Raw genomic sequence first — 19,089 nt, 5'->3', positions numbered from 1 at the left:
TCACCAAAGTAAACTGTCACAAATCGTCCAATGAAAGCACGTAAAACTTCGTTCATTAATCTCATGAAAGTACTCGGTGCATTAGTTAACCCAAAAGGCACGACTAACCACTCATATAATCCAAACTTGGTTTTAAATGATGCTTTCCATGCATCTCCCAATTTCATACGAATTTGATGGTATCCACTATGCAAATCAACTTTGGAGAATATTGTAGAGCCACTCAATTCATCAAGCATATCATCTAGCCTAGGAATAGGATGATGATAACGAATAGTAATATTATTAATGCCTCTACAATCAACACACATAAGCGATGTACCATCCTTTTTTGGCACTAAAATGATAGGACCAGCACAAGGACTAAGGGATTCGCGTATATAACCTTTGTCGAGCAGTTCTTGTACTTGACGCATAATCTCCTTCGTATCCTCTGGAATGGTACGGTATGGTGCACGGTTGGGTAATGATGCACCGGGAATTAATTCAATTGATGCCCAATCCCTCGAATAGGTGGTAATCTCGGTGGCACGTCTTGTGGAAAGACGTTAGCGAACTCCTGCAAAATGTTAGTGACAGCAGGAGGCAAAGAGGAAGGAACGTCTGATAGAGGCGAGGGTCCCGATCTTTCGATGAGATGATAACTATCGATTTGGTGGAGACGACTTTGGCGATCCGACTACAAACGTGCACGACGTTGCGCCTTAGCAATCGCTAAACCAATCTCCTGAGGTTACTGACGATGCTGGTAGCACGGTCAGCCTGACCACGAAGGTCTATTCCTGCAAGCAATCGAAGAACGAGCAAGAATATGATAAAGCAATCTGAATATTGCAAATATATATGAAGTATTGATAATGGTGGGGATCCGGAAGCGGTCTTGGTCTGGTCGTTGGACACAAACGAAGTACACGAAGTTGCAATGGCTAACTTTTAACTAAACAAATCCCAAAGTCTAAACGATGCCCTAAGGGCTGTATATATGGAGGAAGAGGGGGGAATTTCGTGGCCCTTGGTGGAGGGGTCCGAAATCAACCCTATCTCTTGTTTCCCCACACATACGGACTCTAAAAATAGCCTATACTTATGTATTTCGAAATTACATGGGCCTGGCCCAATAATAAGGTGACGCAGCACCTAAAATAGCCTCGGGACGAAATTTATGAAGTGGCATCTTGTATATTTCGTCCAAGGCTTCATGCACCCATTATGGTGGCTTCAAAGTCCTGAAATCATCACTTGTAACTCCGTTCTTGTTCCCCTTGCGCATGCCATCATCTCCATGCTTGTTCTTGCTCAAAAACTCTCAAAGCTTGGATAGAGCGATTACCAGGGAGAGTCAAACACACGACGTAGATGTATGTGGAGCTGGGAAGGCTTATAGTATGGTAGCAAAAAGGGTCAGTAATAATCAATTCAGAGATGCAAAGTTGAATAAACGCTCAACGACGGTACTGTGCTGGTCCTAGGCTAGACTGTGCTAGAGACGCGAGCCTAGAACACCAACAAAATCACGGCGCGGCACGTAAACAAGGGAAAAGCACACTCTGAATTTTTTTTTCGCTTTTTTTTTGCGCTCTTTTTTTTGCGCTGCTTTTGTTTTTTTTTTGCGAAAAATCACTATAATGGCGAGTGTCTCAAAACTCTTCTTAGCTCAAACTGACAGGATGGGCACGAAATTTTTTCGACCAATTTTTTTTTTTTGACTGCCCGGACCCAAAAACTGGAAACGGGTCAAAAAAAACTTCCTATAATGGCACCTGTCTCAAAACACTCAGAAACACCTAAAAATAGGATAGCCAGAAATTTTTTCGAAAAATGCGTTTTCGAAAAATTTTGGGCCTAAACGGAGCGTGGCTACCCGACTCTTTTTTTTCGAAACCTACTCCGGCAAGGAAACACGAATTGGAAACTAGATGGATCTCGAAAACAACCCTAATAAGCAAGGAACTCGGATTGGTGGTGGATATATGGTGGTGGTATATGGCAGCGGTGGTGGTAGCGGTGGTAGTATATGGATATGGATCGGTGGTGGTATATGGACACGGATTGGTGGTGGTATATGGATACGGATTCGGAGCGGTGGTGGTAGATGGCAGGGGCGATGATGATGGTGCGGCGGCGGCGTGACAACTTATGACCAGAACTCGAAACTCTAAAAGACTAGACTCTAAGACCAGCAACTAGACACGACGATGCAACCGCAAATTCAACAAAGCAAAACCCTAAAAAGATTATGCAAAGGCTCAGATTGGTTCGGATATGATGAACTAACCCTAATTTTTTTTGTGGCTTTTTCGTGGACTGTAGGTATGAAGAACAGACTCGATCTAAACTACGAAAAACTGTAAAATCTCACCGAGCAACCTGGAAATCTGATACCACTTGATAGAGGCGAGGGTCCCGATCTTTCGATGAGATGATAATTATCGATTTGGTGGAGACGACTTTGGCGATCCGACTACAAACGTGCACGACGTTGCGCCTTAGCAATCGCTAAACCAATCTCCTGAGGTTACTGACGATGCTGGTAGCACGGTCAGCCTGACCACGAAGGTCTATTCCTGCAAGCAATCGAAGAACGAGCAAGAATATGATAAAGCAATCTGAATATTGCAAATATATATGAAGTATTGATTATGGTGGGGATCCGGAAGCGGTCTTGGTCTGGTCGTTGGACACAAACGAAGTACACGAAGTTGCAATGGCTAACTTTTAACTAAACAAATCCCAAAGTCTAAACGATGCCCTAAGGGCTGTATATATGGAGGAAGAGGGGGGAATTTCGTGGCCCTTGGTGGAGGGGTCCGAAATCAACCCTATCTCTTGTTTCCCCACACATACGGACTCTAAAAATAGCCTATACTTATGTATTTCGAAATTACATGGGCCTGGCCCAATAATAAGGTGACGCAGCACCTAAAATAGCCTCGGGACGAAATTTATGAAGTGGCATCATGTATATTTCGTCCAAGGCTTCATGCACCCATTATGGTGGCTTCAAAGTCCTGAAATCATCACTTGTAACTCCGTTCTTGTTCCCCTTGCGCATGCCATCATCTCCATGCTTGTTCTTGCTCCAATGTTCATCCTTCTCCAAGCTAGGCCCTTCATTTGTAAGCAAAACAAATGTATCCAATTTAGGCAGCATCATATTCTCATGAACATTAGAATCATTACCAAGAAACGAAAGTACCTGGTAATTTAGTTGGCGTGCACGAGCTCTAGTAATTGGTCCCGTATGTATAGCAGCAGGGGCTGTGGGTGTAACAATTGTATTGATGTCCTCATCAACGTCCTCGAATGAAAATAATGCCTCTTTGCACACAAAAGCATAGCAAACAGATTTGCTAAAATCTATATCATCAATATCAGATTTGGTGGCTAGTAAAAATATACTTTTCAATTTAATTTCGGAAACAACACTAGATGGTTTATTATTAGGGTTCATTTGTTTCTCAAATTCTTTTGCCACAATCTGATTTTCACTCTTATTTTTCTCCTGTTTTGCTTTATTATCTCTATTAATATCATCTATCAAAATGGAATTAGGAGTCATAGGAAGCAAAGTAATATTTTTATCCTTATGAACAAGTGTATACTGATTGTTTCTACCATGGTGTACAATTTTTTTATCAAATTGCCATGGTCTACCAAGTAATAAGGAACATGCTTGCATAGGTACCACATCACAATCAACATGATCAACATATGTAGAGATACTAAAATGCAAACGAACAGTACGTGTTACCTTAACCTTGCCGCTGTTGTTGAACCATTGGATGTAGTAAGGATGTGGATGTGGTATTGTGGTGAGAGATAGCTTCTCCACCCTCTCCATGCTATCCAAGTTATTGCAGCTCCCTCCATCTATGATGATGCGAACAGAACGTTCCTCCACAACTCTCTTTGTATGGAACAAATATGCCTCTGCTTTTGCTCAGCTTGTGTAACCTGCACACTCAAAACACGTTGAGCAACTAAACATTCATACCTGTCAGCGTCTTCAGGAGCCATTTATTGCGTCTCATGATTAGAATCATCTCCACCGTGTGCTTCATGTGTAATAAGAGCCAAAGTCTCCTCATCATAGTCATGAGCGGACTCATACCCACCATCCTCAGTAACAATCATCACACGCTGAGATTTGCATTCTTTTGCAAAATGTCATCTTCCCTTACAACGACGAAAAATAATATCACTTGTGTGCCCTGTTGATGCCATGGAAGAAGAAGAGCTCTGCGCAGGCCCGACAGGTGTGCTCTTAGCAGATAGTGGTGGTTGTGCCTGCTTTGTTGTATCACGGTTGGAGGTGGCACCTGATGGAGATGCTGGTGCAGTGGAAGTAGAGGATGCACGTGGTGTCCATGATGAAAATCGACCTGCAGAAAAGTTAGTTCGCGCCAATGCCTGTCGATCCTGCACTTCACATTCACCTTTACAAGCAAGATGGAATAAACGAGTGATATTAGTATACTCCTTATACTCTAGAATGGTCTGAATCTCTCTATTTAATCCACCCATAAAACATGCAAGCATAGCTTCATTCTCCTCAACAATACCACAACTAATCATGCCAGTTTGTAATTCTTGATAATATTCTTCTACGGAATTTTTTCCTTGTCTTAAGCGCGGCAATTTTTGAAGTAATTCATATTGATAATGTGGTGGAACCCAATGAGTACGCATAGTAGCTTTCAAAGCAGCCCATGTAGCTGGAATGGGATATAATCTACAATGTTCAGACCACCAAACACATGCAAAACTAGTGAAAGCACAAACAACAGCAGGAACACGTCTCTCCTCAGGATATTGTAAACATGTAAAACATTGTTCAGTTTCTAACTCCCAAGTAAGATATATATCAGGAACATATCTACCCTCAAATGGTGGAATATTCAATTTCAGTTTAGGAAGATGGTCACGATTTCATACCTCAGGTGGTGGTGCAGCCCTATCGTTGCGATGATATGCATGAGGACGACCTGGTGGTGGTGGTGGTGGTTGCACGTAGTTCTGATTTTGATCAACCTCATCCTCGTAATGGTCCTCCACCTCCGCAGTAGCAGCAGGAGCTATAGAAGCACCAACAGTAGGTACAGCAGCACCAGAAGTTTGACCAGGCTCAATGGGAACACGCTGTGCTCGTCCCACTTGATTTGGAAGATGATGTTGTTGTTGTCGTTGTAGAGGTGCGACAGGTGCAGCGGGCGGTGGAAGACGCACGAGCAATTCATTAAAATTGTTATCAAGCTTTGTTTCGAACGCCTTCTCAATGCCATCTATCTTCGCCATGGCGTCCTCAAATCTATTTAGCACATCTTCCACATGTCCACTCATCATTTGCTGAAACTTATCATGTAACTCTTTGTTTGTCATGTTCTCCTAGTCAGTCCCGTCTTCTTGTGATCCTGCCATGGTTAGCAGCAATAGAAACACACAAGAATATGATCCTACAGACTACTAGGAAGTGGCGGTGATGGTGTGGTGGACAGTCACAAATCTGTCAAGCGAATCTCAAATTCTTACCAGTTCTTACCAAGCAGCAGGTGGTGATCAGCAACCGTTGTAGTCAAAACTCTCAAAGCTTGGATAGAGCGATTACCAGGGAGAATCAAACGCATGACGTAGATGTATGTGGAGCTGGGAAGGCTTATAATATGGTAGCAAAAAGGGTCAGCAATAATCAATTTAGAGATGCAAAGTTGAATAAACGCTCAACGACGGTACTGTGCTGGTCCTAGGCTAGACCGTACTAGAGACGCGAGCCTAGAACATGAACAAAATCACGGCGGTGCACGTAAACAAGGGAGGAGCACACTCTGATTTTTTTTTCTTTTTTCCACTTTTTTTGCACTTTTTGTCTCTTTTTCTGCTCCATAACATTTTTTCGAAAAAGTCTACAAATGTCCTAAAAACTGCCTAGCCAGAAATTTCCAGACTTAGTTTTTTTAGTTTGGAACTATTTTTCTTCTATGGATGGCTCAAAAGTTGGGGAGTCCTACCCTGTCACGACTCGGAGTATGGCATGATCTGGAAATCGAAAACAAAGCAACAATTACTGGACTCGGACTGGTGATGGAGATGAATCTGGTGGAATCTCGGACTGGTGGCAGAGATGAATCTGGTGGAACTCAGACTGGTGGCGGATATATGTTGCATGTGGACTCGGATTGGCGGTGAATATGTGGTGGTGGTATATGGCAGCGGCGATGAAGTTGGTGCGGTGGTGGTATATGGCAGCAACGATGATGATGATGCGGTGGTGATATATGGCAGCGACGACGTGACAACGTGTGAACAGAACTCGAAACTCTAAAGGACTAGACGCTAAGATCAGCAACTTGACACGGCGATGCAACCGTAAATTCAACAAAGCAAATACAAAAAAGATTATGCAAAGGCTCAGATTGGTTCGGATAGGATGAACTAACCCTAATTTTTTTTGGTTTTTTCATGGACTATAGATATGAAGAACAGACTCGATCTAAACTATGAAAAACTGTAAAATCTCACCGAGCAACCTGGAAATCTGATACACTTGATAGAGGCAAAGGTGTCATGTCTTTCGATGAGATGGTGGCTATCGTTTTGGAGGAAGTCGACTTTGACGATCCGACTACGAACGTGCGAGGACGTCGCGCCTTAGCAATCGCTAAACCAACTCCGAGAGCTTATTGACCACGCCAGAGCACGATTAACCTGACCACGAACGTCTGTTTCCTGCAGGCAAACGAAGAACAAGCAAGAAACTAAGATTGCAATCTGGATATTGCGAATATAGGATGAAAGCTGTATTGATCAAGGTGGGGTTCTGTGACGCCTTTGTCTAGTCGTTGAACACAAATGAAGTACGCGAAGTTGCAGCTATGGCAAACTTTAATCTAAAAAAACCCACAGTCTAAACGACGCCCTAAGGGCTGTATATATGGATGAAGAGGGGGGATTTCATGGCCCTTGGAGGAGGGGTCCGAAACCAACCCTAACTCTTGTTTCCCCACACATACGGACTCTAAAACTAGCATATACTTAAGTATTTCGAAAATACATGGGCTAGGCCCAATAATAAGGTGACGCAGCACCTAGAATAGCCTCTGGACAAAATTTATGAAGTGGCATCTTGTATATTTCTTCCAAGGCTTCATGTACTCCTTATGGTGGCTTCAAAGTCCTCAAATCATCACTTATAACTCCATTCTTGACCCCCTTGCGCATGCCATCATCTCCATGCTTGAACTTGCTCCAAGGTTCATCTTTCTTGTCCAAACTAGGCCCTTCATTTTTAAGCAAAACAAATGTATCCAATTTAGGCAGCATCATATTCTCATGAACATTAGAATCATTACCAAGAAACGAAAGTACCTGATAATTCAATTGGCGTGCGCGAGCTCTAGTAATTGGTCCAGTATGTATAGCAACTGGGACTGTGGTTGTAACAATGGTATTGATGTCCTCATCACCAAGGCACCCCAAGGTAAAATCCAAGGACAACCAAAAGCCTAAGCTTGGGGATGCCCCGGAAGGCATCCCCTCTTTCGTCTTCGTCCATCGGTAACTTTACTTGGAGCTATATTTTTATTCGTCACATGATATGTGTTTTGCTTGGAGCATCTTGTTTGATTTCAGTCTTTGCTTTTTAGTTTACCACAATCGTCCTTGCTGTACACACCTTTTGGGAGAGACACACATGAATTGGAATTTATTAGAATACTCTGTGTGGTTCACTTATATCTTTTGAGTTGGATAATTTTTCCTCTAGTGCTTCGCTCATACCTTTTAGAGCACAGCGGTGGTTTTATTTTATAGAAATAATTGATCTCTCATGCTTCACTTATATCATTTTGAGAGTCCTTTAGAATAACATGGTAATTCACTTTGGCTATAAATTTTAAATGCTAAGAGAAGTTGGATGCTTGATAGATCGTTTTGAGATTTAAAGGTGGTAATATTAGAGGTGTGCTAGTTGAGTAATTGTGAAATTGATGAATACGTGTGTTGAAGTTGGCAAGTCCCGTATCATGCACGTATGGTAAACGTTATGTGACAAATTTGAAGCATGAGGTGTTCTTTGATTGCTTTCCTTATTAGTGGCGGTCGGGGATGAGCGATGGTCTTTTCCTACCAATCTATCCCCCTAGGAGCATGCGCGTAGTGCTTGGTTTTGATGACTTGTAGATTTTTGCAATAAGTATGTGAGTTATTTATGACTAATGTTGAGTCCATGGATTATACGCACTCTCACCTTTCCATCATTGCTAGCCTCTTCGGTACCGTGCATTGCCCTTTCTCACCTTGAGAGTTGGTGCAAACTTCGTCGATGCATCCAAACCCCGTGATATGATACGCTCTATCACACATAAGCCTCCTTATATCTTCCTCAAAACAGCCACCATACCTACCTATTATGGCATTTCAATAGCCATTCCGAGATATATTGCCATGCAACTTTCCACCGTTCCATTTATTATGACACGCATCATCATTGTCATATTTGCTTTGCATGATCATGTAGTTGACATCGTATTTGTGGCAATGCCACCATGCTCAAAATTTTCATACATGTCACTCTTGATTCATCACAATCCCGGTACACCGCCGGAGGCATTCACATAGCCTTATTTTGTTCTAAGTATCGAGTTGTAATTTGAGTTGTAAGTAAATAAAAGTGTGATGATCATTATTAGAGCATTGTCCCATGTGAGGAAAGGATGATGGGGACTATGATTCCCCCACAAGTCGGGATGAGACTCCGGACGAAAAATAATAAATAAATAAAAAGAGGCCATAAAAAGAGAAAAGAAGGCCCAAATAAAAAAGAAACGAGAGAAAAAGAGAGAATGGACAATGTTACTATCCTTTTTCCACACTTGTGCTTCAAAGTAGCACCATGATCTTCATGATAGAGAGTCTCTTGTTATGTCACTTTCATATACTAGTGGGATTTTTTCATTATAGAACTTGGCTTGTATATTCCAATGATGGGATTCCTCAAATGCCTTAGGTCTTCGTGAGCAAGCAAGTTGGATGCACACCCACTTAGTTTCTTTGATGAGCTTTCATATATTTATAGTTCTAGTGCATCCGTTGCATGGCAACCCCTTGATGAGGGCATCAATACAATTGTTACACCCACAGCCTCTGCTGCTATACATACTGGACCAATTACTAGAGCTCGTGCACGCCAACTAAATTACCAGGTACTTTCGTTTCTTGGTAATGATTCTAATGTTCATGAGAATATGATGCTGCCTAAATTGGATACATTTGTTTTGCTTACAAATGAAGGGCCTAGCTTGGAGAAGGATGAACATTGGAGCAAGAACAAGCATGGAGATGATGGCATGCGCAAGGGGAACAAGAACGGAGTTACAAGTGATGATTTCAGGACTTTGAAGCCACCATAATGGGTGCATGAAGCCTTGGACGAAATATACAAGATGCCACTTCATAAATTTCGTCCCGAGGCTATTTTAGGTGTTGCGTCACCTTATTATTGGGCCAGGCCCATGTAATTTCGAAATACATAAGTATAGGCTATTTTTAGAGTCCGTATGTGTGGGGAAACAAGAGATAGGGTTGATTTCGGACCCCTCCACCAAGGGCCACGAAATTGCCCCCTCTTCCTCCATATATACAGCCCTTAGGGCATCGTTTAGACTTTGGGTTTTGTTTAGATTAAAAGTTCGCCATAGCTGCAACTTCGCGTACTTCGTTTGTGTTCAACGACCAGACAAAGGCGTCACAGAACCCCACCTTGATCAATAAAGCTTTCATCTTATATTCGCAATATCCAGATTGCAATCTTAGTTTCTTGCTTGTTCTTCGTTTGCTTGCAGGAAACAGACCCTCGTGGTCAGGTTGATCGTGCTCCGGCGTGGTCAATAACCTCTCGGAGTTGGTTTAGCGATTGCTAAGGCGCGACGTCCTCGCACGTTCGTAGTCGGATCATCAAAGTCGACTTCCACCAAAGCGATATCCATCATCTCATCGAAAGATCGGGACCCTCGCCTCTATCAAGTGGTATCAGATTTCCAGGTTGCTCGGTGAGATTTTACAGTTTTTCGTAGTTTAGATCGAGTCTGTTCTTCATACCTACAGTCCACGAAAAAGCCACAAAAAAAATTAGGGTTAGTTCATCATATCCGAACCAATCTGAGCCTTTGCATATTCTTTTTAGGGTTTTGCTTTGTTGAATTTGCGGTTGCATCGTCGTGTCTAGTTGCTGGTCTTAGAGTCTAGTCTTTTAGAGTTTCGAGTTCTGGTCATAAGTTGTCACGCCGCCGCCGCACCATCATCATCGCCCCTGCCATCTACCACCACCGCTCCGAATCCGTATCCATATACCACCACCAATCCGTGCCCATATACCACCACCGATCCATATCCATATACTACCACCGCTACCACCACCGCTGCCATATACCACCACCATATATCCACCACTAATCCGAGTTCCTTGCTTATTAGGTTTGTTTTCGGGATCCATCTAGATTCCGATTCGTGTTTCCTTGCCGGAGTAGGTTCCGGAAAAAAAAAGAAAAGAGTCGGGTAGCCACGCTCCGTTTAGGCCCAAAATTTTTCAAAAACGCATTTTTCGAAAAAAATTCTGGCTATCCTATTTTTAGGTGTTTTTGAGTGTTTTGAGACAGGTGCCATTATAGGAAGTTTTTTTTGACCTGTTTCCAGTTTTTGGGTCCGGGCAGTCGAAAAAAAAAATTTGGTCGGAAAAAAAAAATTTCGTGCCCATCCTGTCAGTTTGACCTAGGAAGAGTTTTGAGACACTCGCCATTATAGTGATTTTTCGCAAAAAAAAAGCAGCGCAAAAAAAAAGAGCGCAAAAAAAAAGAGCGAAAAAAAAAATTCAGAGTGTGCTTTTCCCTTGTTTACGTGCCGCGCCGTGATTTTGTTGGTGTTCTAGGCTCGCGTCTCTAGCACAGTCTAGCTTAGGACCAGCACAGTACCGTCGTTGAGCGTTTATTCAACTTTGCATATCTGAATTGATTATTGCTGACCCTTTTTGCTACCATACTATAAGCCTTCCCAGCTCCACATACATCTACGTCGTGTGTTTGACTCTCCCTGGTAATCGCTCTATCCAAGCTTTGAGAGTTTTTGACTACAACGGTTGCCGATCACCGCCTGCTGCTGGGTAAGAACTGGTAAGAATTTGAGATTTGCTTGACGGATTTGTGATACACCACCACCACTTCTTAGTAGTCTGTAGGATCATATTCTTGTGTGTTTCTATTGCTGCTAACCATGCCAGGATCACAAGCCGACGAGATTGACTGGGAGAACTTATCGAACAAGGAGCTTCATGATAAGTTTCAGCAAATGATGACTGAACAGGTACAAGATGTGCTGAACAATTTTGAAGAGGCCATGGAGAAGATCACTAGCCTTGAGAAGACGTTCGAAACAAAGCTCGATAACAGATTTAATGAACTGCTTGCGCGTCTTCCACCACCGGCTGCACCTGTCGCACCTCTGCAACAACAACAACTACGCCCCCTTCCGCATCAGTATGGACGAGCACAGCGTGTTCCTATTGTGCCAGGACAAAATTCTGGTGCCGCTGTTACTGCTGTTGGTGCTTCTTTGGCTCCTGCTACTGCTCCTGCTGGTACCCAGGAGGATGATGAGTATGCGGGCGATTATGAGGATGAGGTTGATCAAAATCAGATCTACGAGCAGCCACCAGCACCACCACCAGCAGGTCGACCTCAGGTATATATTCGTAATGGTAGGCCTGCACCACCACCTCAGGTACGAGATGATGTCCATATTCCTAAACTAAAATTGAATATTCCACCATTTGAGGGTAGATATGTTCCTGATATATATCTTACTTGGGAGTTAGAAACTGAACAACGATTTACATGTTTACAATATCCTGAGGAGAGACGAGTTGCTGCTGCTGTTTGTGCTTTCACTAGTTTTGCATGTGTATGGTGGTCTGAACATTGTAGATTGTATCCTATTCCAACTATTTGGGCTGCTTTGAAAACTGCTATGCGTACGCGTTGGGTTCCACCATATTATCAACGTAAATTGCTTCAAAAATTGCAGCGTTTAAGACAAGGGAAAAATTCTGTAGAAGAATATTATCAGGAATTACAAACTGGCATGATTAGATGTGGTATTGTTGAGGAGAATGAAGCTATGCTTGCACGTTTTCTGGGTGGATTAAATAGAGAGATTCAGACCATTCTAGACTATAAGGAGTATACTAATATCACTCGTTTATTCCATCTTGCTTGTAAAGCTGAACGTGAAGTGCAGGATCGACAAGCATTGGGGCGAACTAACTTTTCTGCAGGCCGACCTTCATCATGGACACCACGTGCATCTTCTACTTCAACTGCACCAGCACCTCCATCCGGTGCCACCTCCAGCCGTGATACAAGAAAACAGGCACAACCACCATTATCTGCCAAGAGCGCACCTGCGGGGCCTGCACAGCGTTCTTCTTCTTCCATGGCATCAACAGGGCACACAAGTGATATTATTTGTCGTCGTTGTAAGGGAGGAGGTCATTATGCGAGAGAATGCAAATCTCCGCCTGTGATGATTGCTACCGCGGATGGTGGATATGAGTCCGCTAGTGACTATGATGAGGAGACTTTGGCTCTTATTACACGTGAAGAACATGGTGGAGATGATTCTGATCATGAGACGCAATACATGGCTCCTGAAGACGCTGACAGGTATGAATGTTTAGTTGCTCAACGTGTTTTGAGTGTGCAGGTCACACAAGCTGAGCAAAATCAGAGGCACAATTTGTTCCATACCAAGGGAGTTGTGAAGGAACGTTCTGTGCGCGTCATAATAGACGGAGGGAGCTGCAACAACTTGGCTAGCATGGAGATGGTGGAGAAGCTTTCTCTCACCACAAGACCACATCCACATCCTTACTACATCCAATGGTTTAACAACAGCGGCAAGGTTAAGGTAACACGTACTGTTCGTGTGCATTTTAGTATCTCTACATATGCTGATTATGTTGATTGTGATGTGGTACCTATGCTAGCATGTTCCTTATTACTTGGTAGACCATGGCAATTTGATAAAAATTCTGTACACCATGGTAGAAACAATCACTATACTCTTGTTCATAAGGATAAAAATATTACTTTGCTTCCTATGACTCCTGATTCCATTTTGAAAGATGATATTAATAGAGCTAATAAAGCAAAACAGGAGACGAATAAGGGTGAAAATCAGATTGTGGCAAAATAATTTGAGCAACAAATGAAGCCTAATAATAAACCATCTAGTGTTGCTTCTGAAATTAAATTGAAAAGTGCATGTTTATTTGCCACCAAATCTGATATTGATGAGCTAGATTTCAGCAAATCTGTTTGCTATGCTTTTGTGTGCAAAGAGGCATTATTTTCATTCGAGGACGTGCCTTCCTCTTTGCCTCCTGCTGTCACTAACATTTTGCAGGAGTTCGCTGACGTCTTTCCACAAGACGTGCCACCGGGATTACCGCCTATTCGAGGGATTGAGCATCAGATTCACTTAATTCCCGGTGCTTCACTGCCAAACCGTGCACCATACCGTACCAATCCAGAGGAGACGAAGGAGATTATGCGCCAAGTACAAGAGCTTCTCGACAAAGGTTATATACGCGAATCCCTTAGTCCTTGTGTTGTTCCTATTATTCTAGTGCCGAAAAAGGATGGTACATCACGTATGTGTGTTGATTGTAGAGGCATTAATAATATTACTATTCGTTATCGTCATCCTATTCCTAGGCTAGATGATATGCTTGATAAATTGAGTGGCTCTACAATATTCTCCAAAGTTGATTTGCGTAGTGGCTACCATCAAATTCGTATGAAATTGGGAGATGAATGGAAAACAGCATTTAAAACTAAGTTTGGATTATATGAGTCGTTAGTCATGCCTTTTGGGTTAACTAATGCACCTAGTACTTTCATGAGATTAATGAACGAAGTTTTACGTGCTTTCATTGGACGATTTGTGGTAGTTTACTTTGATGACATACTGATTTATAGCAGATCTTTGGAAGAACATTTGGAACATTTACGTGCTGTTTTTATTGCTCTACGTGATGCACGTTTGTTTGGTAACCTTGGGAAGTGCACCTTTTGCACCGACCGAGTATCTTTTCTTGGCTATGTTGTTACTCCACAGGGAATTGAAGTTGACAAAGCCAAGATTGAAGCTATTGAGAGTTGGCCGCAGCCCAAAACGGTCACACAAGTGAGGAGTTTTCTTGGCCTCGCTGGATTCTATAGGCGTTTTGTGAGAGATTTCAGCACCATTGCTGCACCTCTCAACGAGCTTACAAAGAAGGATGTGCCTTTTGTTTGGGGTACCGCACAGGAAGAAGCCTTCACGGTATTGAAAGATAAGTTGACACATGCTCCTTTACTCCAACTTCCTGATTTTAATAAGACTTTTGAGCTTGAAAGTGATGCTAGTGGAATTGGATTAGGAGGTGTGTTATTACAAGATGGCAAACCTGTTGCATACTTTTCTGAAAAATTGAGTGGGCCTAGTCTGAATTATTCTACTTATGATAAAGAATTATATGCTCTTGTTCGGACTTTAGAAACATGGCAACATTATTTATGGCCCAAAGAATTTGTTATACATTCTGATCATGAATCTTTGAAACATATTAAAAGTCAAGCTAAACTGAATCGTAGACATGCTAAATGGGTTGAATTCATTGAGACTTTCCCTTATGTCATTAAACACAAGAAGGGAAAAGAAAATGTTATTGCTGATGCATTGTCTCGTCGCTATACTATGCTTTCACAACTTGACTTCAAAATATTTGGTTTGGAGACCATCAAAGATCAATATGTGCATGATGCTGATTTTAAAGATGTAATGCAGAATTGTAAAGAAGGAAGAATGTGGAACAAGTTTGTCCTTAACGATGGATTTGTGTTTCGTGCTAACAAGCTATGCATTCCAGCTAGCTCCGTTCGTCTTTTGTTGTTGCAGGAGGCGCATGGAGGAGGATTAATGGGACACTTTGGCGTGAAGAAGACGGAGGATGTACTTGCTACACATTTCTTTTGGCCAAAGATGAGACGGGATGTTGAGCGTTTTATTGCTCGATGCACTACATGTCAAAAAGATAAGTCACGACTCAATCCTCATGGTTTATATATGCCTTTGCCTGTACCTAGTGTTCCTTGGGAGGATATATCTATGGACTTTGTTTTAGGTTTACCTCGAACAAAGAAGGGGAGGGATAGCATATTTGTTGTCGTGGATAGATTCTCAAAAATGGCACACTTTATACCATGTCATAAAAGCGATGATGCTGTTAATGTTGCTGATTTGTTCTTTCGTGAAATTATTCGCTTGCATGGTGTGCCAAATACTATTGTTTCAGATCGTGATACTAAATTTCTTAGCCACTTTTGGAGATGTTTATGGGCTAAGTTGGGGACTAAACTGCTTTTTAGTACTACTTGTCACCCCCAAACTGATGGACAAACTGAAGTAGTCAATAGAACGTTGTCTACTATGCTTAGGGCTGTTTTGAAGAATAATAAGAAAATGTGGGAGGAATGCTTGCCTCATATTGAATTTGCTTATAATCGTTCATTGCATTCTACTTCTAAGATGTGCCCTTTTGAAGTTGTGTATGGTTTCCTACCTCGTGCACCTATTGATTTGTTGCCTCTTCCATCTTCGGAGAAGGTTAATTTTGATGCTAAACAACGTGCTGAATTGATTTTAAAAATGCATGAGTTAACTAAGGAAAACATTGAGCGTATGAATGCTAAATATAAACTTGCTGGAGATAAGGGTAGAAAACATGTTGTGTTTGCACCTGGAGATCTTGTTTGGTTACATTTGCGTAAGGATAGATTTCCTGATTTGCGCAAATCAAAGTTAATGCCATGTGCTGATGGTCCCTTTAAGGTGTTAGAGAAAATAAATGATAATGCATATAAACTTGAGCTGCCTGCAGATTTTGGGGTTAGTCCCACTTTTAACATTGCAGATTTGAAGCCTTATTTGGGTGAGGAAGATGAACTTCCGTCGAGGACGACTTCATTTCAAGAAGGGGAGGATGATGAGGACATCAATACAATTGTTACACCCACAGCCCCTGCTGCTATACATACTGGACCAATTACTAGAGCTCGTGCACGCCAACTAAATTACCAGGTACTTTTGTTTTCTTGGTAATGATTTTAATGTTCATGAGAATATGATGCTGCCTAAATTGGATACATTTGTTTTGCTTACAAATGAAGGGCCTAGCTTGGAGAAGGATGAACATTGGAGCAAGAACAAGCATGGAGATGATGGCATGCGCAAGGGGAACAAGAACGGAGTTACAAGTGATGATTTCAGGACTTTGAAGCCACCATAATGGGTGCATGAAGCCTTGGACGAAATATACAAGATGCCACTTCATAAATTTCGTCCCGAGGCTAATTTAGGTGCTGCGTCACCTTATTATTGGGCCAGGCCCATGTAATTTCGAAATACATAAGTATAGGCTATTTTTAGAGTCCGTATGTGTGGGGAAACAAGAGATAGGGTTGATTTCGGACCCCTCCACCAAGGGCCACGAAATTCCCCCCTCTTCCTCCATATATACAACCCTTAGGGCATCGTTTAGACTTTGGGTTTTGTTTAGATTAAAAGTTCGCCATAGCTGCAACTTCGCGTACTTCGTTTGTGTTCAACGACCAGACAAGGGCGTCACAGAACCCCACCTTGATCAATAAAGCTTTTATCTTATATTCGCAATATCCAGATTGCAATCTCAGTTTCTTGCTTGTTCTTCGTTTGCTCGCAGGAAACAGACCCTCGTGGTCAGGTTGATCGTGCTCCGGCGTGGTCAATAACCTCTCGGAGTTGGTTTAGCGATTGCTAAGGCGCGACGTCCTCGCACGTTCGTAGTCGGATCGTCAAAGTCGACTTCCACCGAAGCGAAATCCACCATCTCATCAAAAGACGGGACACCTTTGCCTCTATCACGGAGGGAGCTGCAACAACTTGGCTAGCATGGAGATGGTGGAGAAGCTTTCTCTCACCACAAGACCACATCCACATCCTTACTATATCCAATGGTTCAACAACAGCGGCAAGGTTAAGGTAACACGTACTGTTCGTGTGCATTTTAATATCTCTACATATGCTGATTATGTTGATTGTGATGTGGTACCTATGCAAGCATGTTCCTTATTACTTGGTAGACCATGGCAATTTGATAAAAATTCTGTACACCATGGTAGAAACAATCACTATACTCTTGTTCATAAGGATAAAAATATTACTTTGCTTCCTATGACTCCTGATTCCATTTTGAAAGATGATATTAATAGAGCTAATAAAGAACAACAGGAGAAGAATAAGAGTGAAAATCAGATTGTGGCAAAAGAATTTGAGCAACAAATGAAGCCTAATAATAAACCATCTACTGTTGCTTCTGAAATTAAATTGAAAAGTGCATGTTTATTTGCCACCAAATCTGATATTGATGAGCTAGATTTCAGCAAATCTGTTTGCTATGCTTTTGTGTGCAAAGAGGCATTATTTTCATTCGAGGACGTGCCTTCCTCTTTGCCTCCTGCTGTCACTAACATTTTGCAGGAGTTCGCTGACGTTTTTCCACAAGACGTGCCACCGGGATTACCACCTATTCGAGGGATTGAGCATCAGATTGACTTAATTCCCGGTGCTTCACTGCCATACCGTGCACCATACCGTACCAATCCAGAGGAGACGAAGGAGATTATGCGTCAAGTACAAGAGCTTCTCGACAAAGGTTATATACGCGAATCCCTTAGTCCTTGTGCTGTTCCTATTATTCTAGTGCCGAAAAAGGATGGTACATCACGTATGTGTGGTTATTGTAGAGGCATTAATAATATTACTATTCGTTATCGTCATCCTATTCCTAGGCTAGATGATATGCTTGATGAATTGAGTGGCTCTACAATATTCTCCAAAGTTGATTTGCGTAGTGGCTACCATCAAATTCGTATGAAATTGAGAGATGAATGGAAAACAGCATTTAAAACTAAGTTTGGATTATATGAGTGGTTAGTCATGCCTTTTGGGTTAACTAATGCACCTAGTACTTTCATGAGATTAATGAACGAAGTTTTACGTGCTTTCATTGGACGATTTGTGGTGGTTTACTTTGATGACATATTGATTTATAGCAGATCTTTGGAGGAACATTTGGAACATTTACGTGCTGTTTTTATTGCTCTACGTGATGCACGTTTGTTTGGTAACCTTGGGAAGTGCACCTTTTGCACCGACCGAGTATCTTTTCTTGGCTATGTTGTTACTCCACAGGGAATTGAAGTTGATAAAGCCAAGATTGAAGCTATTGAGAGTTGGCCGCAGCCCAAAACGGTCACACAAGTGAGGAGTTTTCTTGGCCTCGCTGGATTCTATAGGTGTTTTGTGAGAGATTTCAGCACCATTGCTGCACCTCTCAATGAGCTTACAAAGAAAGACGTGCCTTTTGTTTGGGGTACCGCACAGGAAGAAGCCTTCACGGTATTGAAAGATAAGTTGACACATGCTCCTTTACTCCAACTTCCTGATTTTAATAAGACTTTTGAGCTTGAATGTGATGCTAGTGGAATTGGATTAGGAGGTGTGTTATTACAAGATGGCAAACCTGTTGCATACTTTTCTGAAAAATTGAGTGGGCCTAGTCTGAATTATTCTACTTATGATAAAGAATTATATGCTCTTGTTCGGACTTTAGAAACATGGCAACATTATTTATGGCCCAAAGAATTTGTTATACATTCTGATCATGAATCTTTGAAACATATTAAAAGTCAAGCTAAACTGAATCGTAGACATGCTAAATGGGTTGAATTCATTGAGACTTTCCCTTATGTCATTAAACACAAGAAGGGAAAAGAAAATGTTATTGCTGATGCATTGTCTCGTCGCTATACTATGCTTTCACAACTTGACTTCAAAATATTTGGTTTGGAGACCATCAAAGATCAATATGTGCATGATGCTGATTTTAAAGATGTAATGTAGAATTGTAAAGAAGGAAGAATGTGGAACAAGTTTGTCGTTAACGATGGATTTGTGTTTCGT

Source organism: Triticum aestivum, chromosome 5A, assembly GCF_018294505.1.
Source record: "Triticum aestivum cultivar Chinese Spring chromosome 5A, IWGSC CS RefSeq v2.1, whole genome shotgun sequence".
In the NCBI taxonomy this organism is placed as follows: domain Eukaryota; kingdom Viridiplantae; phylum Streptophyta; class Magnoliopsida; order Poales; family Poaceae; genus Triticum; species Triticum aestivum.
This window is presented reverse-complemented; position numbering follows the sequence as displayed.